At 44.2% G+C, this 6293-nt stretch overlaps 1 long non-coding RNA gene across 1 annotated transcript in view; it reads right to left on the bottom strand.

Moving 5' to 3' along the window:
• Positions 1–4074: 4074 nt before the first annotated feature.
• LOC144238561 (uncharacterized) overlaps positions 4075–6293 on the bottom strand; it is a 9122-nt gene continuing 6903 nt past the window's right edge. The window contains exon 2 of the long non-coding RNA XR_013337155.1: positions 4075–4330. This is a non-coding gene — a long non-coding RNA (uncharacterized LOC144238561). The remainder of the gene's footprint in view (positions 4331–6293) is intronic.

Below are 6293 nucleotides of genomic sequence, written 5' to 3'. Positions count from 1 at the left end.
CTCTGGAGAATTCAGATCCTAACCTAGAACTTTGCATGAATTCCCACCTCCTGTCCCACCCTCCCTTTCCTCTTGTTATATTTAAGGGTGAAAAGTAGCATTCTTTTTGCATATCTATTGGCTTTAAGAAAGCACCTTCTTATTTTCCCTTTCGCATCAAGAAGCAGAGTCTACTTCATGTGTAGGGGTCGGTGCGGAGGTAGGAAGCAGGGCTGCCAGAGTACGGAGGACGTCTGCTGGGTGGGCGTCTGCTGGGTGGGCGTCGGTCTTTGAGAGACGAAGTGAGTCTGGGGGCTGCATCTGGCAGCCTGCGAGCGTCCGGTGCATCGTGGCCTTGGATCTCCTGCAAGTCTTCTTCAAGCCTGGGATCTGTTACCCCCCACCCCCATCTCTGAACCTGGGATCTGTCCTCCCCTCCCCCACCTTGCCTTCCCTCAGCTCCTGTCAAGAAGGGCTGAGAAGGGGTTGGAGAACGGGTGGACTCTTGGCATGACAGACAGCGACTCACTAGCCCTGTGGCTGCAGGTCCCCTTGGCCGTTATGCAGCAAATGCTGCCTGAGATTAGTGAGAGCTGGTTATGGTCCTGCCACGAAACAGCTCAAGGACCCTGACCAAGTTAGCCCTTCTTCCAGGGTCTCAGTTTCCCCATCAGCAACATGAAGGAATTGGAATAGACAGTCTCAAAGATCGCTTCCAGTCTTGTGAGGAACAGTGATTCTAACTGCATTAAAAGGAGCACCTACCAGTGCCCAGCAGGGTCCTGCATATTGGGAAGGTTATGAGAAACGCACGTGACACAGTTGGCACATGTATTAAAGGAAGGTGGATTTACAGCTCTCGGTATTGTTACATATTTTTTCACAAATCCATTATTTTTACAAGTAAAATAAGGCAGAGAAAGAGAAAAAAAAATAAAAAAAAGTGGGTGTACTATATGTGTGAGAAACTAACTCCCTAAAGTGATGAGTGTATTTATTTTTAACTTTTTATTTAAAGTTTCAAACATACACAAAAGTGGAAAGCCTGTTATAATGAAACCCCATGTGGCCATTCCCCAGTTTCAGTTATTATCACACTGCTTCATCCCGTATGCACTTAGTTGTACTGGTGGATTTTAAAGCAAATTCCTGGGGTGCTTGGGTGGCTCAGTTGGTTGAGCTTCCGACTTTGGCTTAGTCATGATCCTGCGGTTCATGGGTTCAAGCCCTGCATCAGGCTCTGTGCTAGTAGCTCAGAGCCTGGAGGCTGCTTCAGATTCTGTGTCTACCTCTCCTGCTTGTGCACGTGCGTGCTCTCTCTCTCTCTCTCTCTTTCAAAAATAAAGACTAAAAAGAAAAAAATTAAAAAAAAAGCAAATTCGTGATATCGGACCATTCTACTCGTAGATGCTAGAGTAGGAATCTATAACAGATAGGGACTTTTGTCAGACTATAGTAATGTCATTAGCACACCCAACAGTAATTTCTTTAAAGTTTATTTATTTATCTTGAAAGAGAGTGAGAGAAAGCACATAGGAATGAGCATGTGCATGAGTGGGGGAGGGGCAGAGAGAGAGAAGGAGAGAGAAAATCCCAAGCAGACTTCACACCATCAGCGCAGAGTTGGATGTGGGGCTTGATCCAACAAACGGTGAGATCATGACCTAAGCCAAAACCAAGTGTTGGAGCCTTAAGTGACTGAGCTACCCAGGCACCCTGAACAGTAATTTTTAAAATACCATAGAATAAAGCATTCCTTTATCCTGATTGACTTAAAAGTATCTTTTCCCCACTGGTTTGTTGGAATTAGAAAAAGAATACTTGAACCTTTTAAAAAGTATTTTATGGTGGATTGAGCATCCTGCTCTTGATTGTGGCTCCAGTTGTGATCCCAGGGTCATGGCAGTGGGCTCCGTTCTGAGTGTGGAGCCTGACTGATATTCTCTGTCTCTGTCTGTCTCTCTCTCCCTTTCTCTCCCTCTCCCTCACTCATGCATGCTCTCTCTCTCTAAAATAAAAAAGTATTTGAAAAATACTTGAAAAGTGTCATTCTCGTTGTGGATCATGAGCTGTACTGCCTGGAGCCCCTCTCCCGGGCCCACCTTCTCCAGTGGTGTGTCACCGGCTTGTGGACATTCTGTGGATGTGGAGCCCGAGGCCACTCGGTGACTGCACAGTTCCCAGTCAGTGCCCTCCTGGGAGGGACCTGCACAGGAAGCCTGAGTCCCAAAGAAGCCAAGGAGGGGGGAGTTGGTGCCCCTGATATTCCAGATTCTTAAGGGGATGGGCTGCTTCAGAAACTGAGGCATCACAGGGCTTTTACTCCCTGAAACCAGCATGGGGTATACTTTCCACCTCTGGTGTCTGTACCCCTTTCTCCACTGCCCTTTATACTTTTGCAATCAAATCTTAGGAGAAGGAAGCTGGGTCATCAATAGCTCAGGAGAGCTAGGCGTGTCCTTAGAGGTGAGCAGAGGCCTTGGGGCAGCGGTGGGGCCAGGTGGGGTCTGGATGTTTAGCAAGCCTCCTGTTCTGTGCTCCCCATGAGGCGAAGGTTACAGTAGAACAAAAGGTGTTTTTATCAGGGGTGCAGGGGGAGGGGAGGCACAGTGGCTGGCCAAGTTCACATCTGCAGCACTGAAGAACGACCTTGTCAATCTGTGTGTACATGATGTATGTATTTTTAAGTTTATTTTTTAAATTTATTTTGAGAGAGAGAGAAAGCAAGTAGGGGAGGGGCAGAGAGAGAGAGAGAGAATGAGAGAGAGACAGAATCCCAAGCAGAATCCATGCTGCCAGCGCAGAGTCTGATGGGGGGCTTGAACTCACAATCAGTGAGATCATGACCCTATCTGAAGTCCCCCCGCCCACCCCAAGCCCCGCCCCATCTAGTGATCTAGAACTGCCATGTGGCCTAAACCAAGTTATACAGGTTTTTTCAGTTTGGGAGGCAAAGAGTGACTATTTCCTTTGTGAATAGGAATGGCAAAAGAATCATTTCGGTGTTGGTAATTGTGGGTCCTTATCGTGCTCAGCTCTTTAGGTTGATGGAAGCCCCTGACTCTGTATAGAAGCACTTTGATGCGCAAGGGCCTAAACCCAACAGGCAGATGGGACAAGAATGGGAGGGAGCCTGTGGACTTAATTCTAGACTGCTGGGACTTGTTAGCAGCACTCAAAATGTGGTATTCCTCTTTTCCTCTCTTTACTTTTCAAGCAGTGGACTTGATTTACTGCAAATTAAGTTCTTTCTAGATACTGAAACTAAGGTGAGATCAATACCAGGGCATTTTCTTTTTTTCTGTTTAAGATTTTTTTTTTTAATGTGTATTTATTTTTGAGACAGACAGCACGAGCTGGGGAGGGGCAGAGAGAGAGGGAGACACAGAATCTGAAATAGGCTCTAGGCTTGGAGCTGTCAGCACAGAGCCTGACGTGGGCTCAAACCCACAGACCGCGAGATCATGACCTGAGCCAAAGTTGGACGCTCAACCGACTGAGCCACCGAGGTGTCCCTAAGATTTTATTTTTAAGTAATCTCTACTCCCAATGTGGGGCTCAGACTCATAACCCTGAGATAAGAATCCCATGCTCCAGTGACTGAGCCCACCAGACACCCCATTACCAGGGCATTTAAACTCAAAGCATTGCTCCCTGTTTCTGCTCAAACCATCCCCTCCCCCTATTAATTTGGATATATTCCCCCCTCAAACTGTGCCTCATGGGTCCTACAGAAGGGGTTGACACAGGTAAATCTGATAAATGATGCCTCAACCTGGACACCCAGTCCATGCTTGCGTTGTTGACTGACTTTCAGGAAGGACATCACAGAACACATACCAGATGTTTCCCCACCTCTAAAATGTGTACCCTTGCCTCATTTCCTCCACCCTCAGAGATGAATGGTCGCTTAGCTCCAAATTCCTCTGGACAAGGTGAACTTACCAGACTTCTCTTTGGGGCTGAGGTGCCCATTCCCCCAGCTGCCTCCCACAGCTGAGTGTCTCCAGGGACTCACCCTCCACTGAAACCAGTGGCTTTGGCCAAAGCAACACAGCCTTCCCAGATGAGCCCACACTTAATGACTGGTCCAGGTGGAGGTACAAAGGTCCAGTCTTGTTCTTTATTTTGGGATAACTCCAAATAGCCCTTCAGCTCCAGAGCTACTTCTGGGATCTGCTAAGTCCTCTGTTGTGCTTGCACCACAGCCCCATTTCTTCCTCTGTTCAGTCTCGGCTTCCTCTCTATCAGAGGTGGTGTTCCTAAGAGCTCTTACCAGTAAGAGCGTCTCTTAGCTCTTCTCTTCCATGTAAATCATGGAGTCTCAGAGGCTATTTCCCAGGGAAGTGACCTGAGGCATTGGTGGAAAGTAGAATAGGCAGCTGTCAATTCTTGGAATTTATTTGGAGTCCTGGTATGCCATGTAATTGACAAATGACTTTCCAAGTCTTAAAAAATTGTAATTAAGGGACACAAAAACAGAAGGGAGAATGTCCTTACTCAAAGAAGTAAACACAGTGGAATCAAACCAGGAAAGGGAGGGAGGACACATGAAGGGGTTTCTACGAAAGGTCTTAGTTAAGGGGAGTGTCAGAAAGGAGGCTGGCATCTGGCATCTGGGTGGGGATGACACTGGGCAGGTGGTGGTTCCCTTTCTCTACCCTGTCACTTCTTCCCATACCCTAGTCAGGCTGTCTGTGTCCCCTCAAGGGAAAGCAGACCTAATGGATTTTATACATCTGTCCTTGAATAGCCTTGAGGCCATGATATTCCCTTCTTCTTGTTTTAAACTTGCACATGTAATATATAATGCATTGTTCTTGAACTAATGTCAATTAACAGAACAGTCATTGCTAAAGTCATTTGAGTGCTGCATCCCAAAGCCCACTTTGCTACCCAGAGTAAACAACTATTGTCAGCTTAGTATGTATTTATTCAGATGAATTTCTATCCATTTACATACATAGATAAATATAGAAATGTGGTTTTGTAAGTGTACATGTTTAAAAAATAGATTACACTATGCATATTGTTGAACAATTCACCTATTTTTACTTCATGAGTCTTAGAAATCTTTCTGTGTCAGTGCTCAGCATGATGGCTTTCTCACTGCTGCATAATCTCTGCTCTGACCATCCCAAACTTTATTAAGCCATGCTTATTGTGGAGGACATTTAAGATTATTTCCAATGTTAAGCTTTTACCAACCATATTGTAATTAATGTTTTTTTTACATGATTCCTCATTCACAAGTTCAGGTGCTTCTCTAGGTAAGCTGTTGGGCATTGAATGCTGTGTCAAAGAGCATATACATTTTAAAATTTGAGGCAACCTAATTGCCTTCATAACTCCCAGCACTGGATACTTGTTCCTCTTTTCTTCCAGCTTTATTGACATATAATTGACATAAACATTTTTTAATGTGCAGTGTAATTATGTGATACACATATCTATTGTGAAATGATTACCACGATAAGGTTAGTTACCACATCCATCACCCTACATAGTTACCATTTTGTTGTTGTTAGGGTGAGAACATTTAAGATCTACTCTGTCATTGGCTTTCAAATACAGAGTACAGTATTGTTAACTGTAGTTACCATGCTGAACATTAGATCCCCAGGACTTACTCCTCTTATAACTGGAAGTTTATACTCTTTAACCAACATCTCCTTATTTTCCTGTCCCCTAGGCCCTGGCAACCACCAGTCTACTCTGTTTCTGTGGGTTTGGCTCTTTTAGATTTCACATATAAATGACACCATACAGTATTTGTTGTATCACATTCTAACAGGTGTGAGGTGATACCTCATTGTGATTTTGATGGGCATTTCTGTGATGAAGAGTGATGTTGAGTATCTTTTCATGTGTCTATTTGCCATTTGGAAGTCTTCTTTGGAAGTCTATTCAGGTCAATTTTTTCTTTTTTTTTTTTTTGGAAGAGTTTGGGAAGGAGAATTCACCAGTGGAGCTATCTGGCCTTGGACTTTGCTTGGTCAGGAGTTTTTGATTACTGATTTAATCTCCCTACTTGTTATCAGTCTGTTCAGACTTTCTAATTTTTCATGATTGAGTTTTGGTAGGTTGTGTGTTTCTGGGAATGTATCAGTTTCTTTTAGGTTGTTCAGTTTGTTGGCTTGTAATTGTTCATAGTAGTCTCTTAGGATCTTTTGCATTTCTGTGGCATCTGTTGTAATGGCTGTTTTTGTTTAAAATCTTATTTATTTGAGTTTTGCTCTTTTTTTTTTCTTGGTTAGTCTAGCTAAAGATCCAACAAGGGATATTAGTAGTATTATTAATTCTTGCTAATTTTA

The sequence above is a fragment of the Crocuta crocuta genome, unplaced genomic scaffold (genome assembly GCF_008692635.1).
Source record: "Crocuta crocuta isolate KB4526 unplaced genomic scaffold, BGI_CrCroc_1.0 scaffold830, whole genome shotgun sequence".
Classification (NCBI taxonomy): Eukaryota; Metazoa; Chordata; class Mammalia; order Carnivora; family Hyaenidae; genus Crocuta; species Crocuta crocuta.
This window is presented reverse-complemented; position numbering and strand designations above follow the sequence as displayed.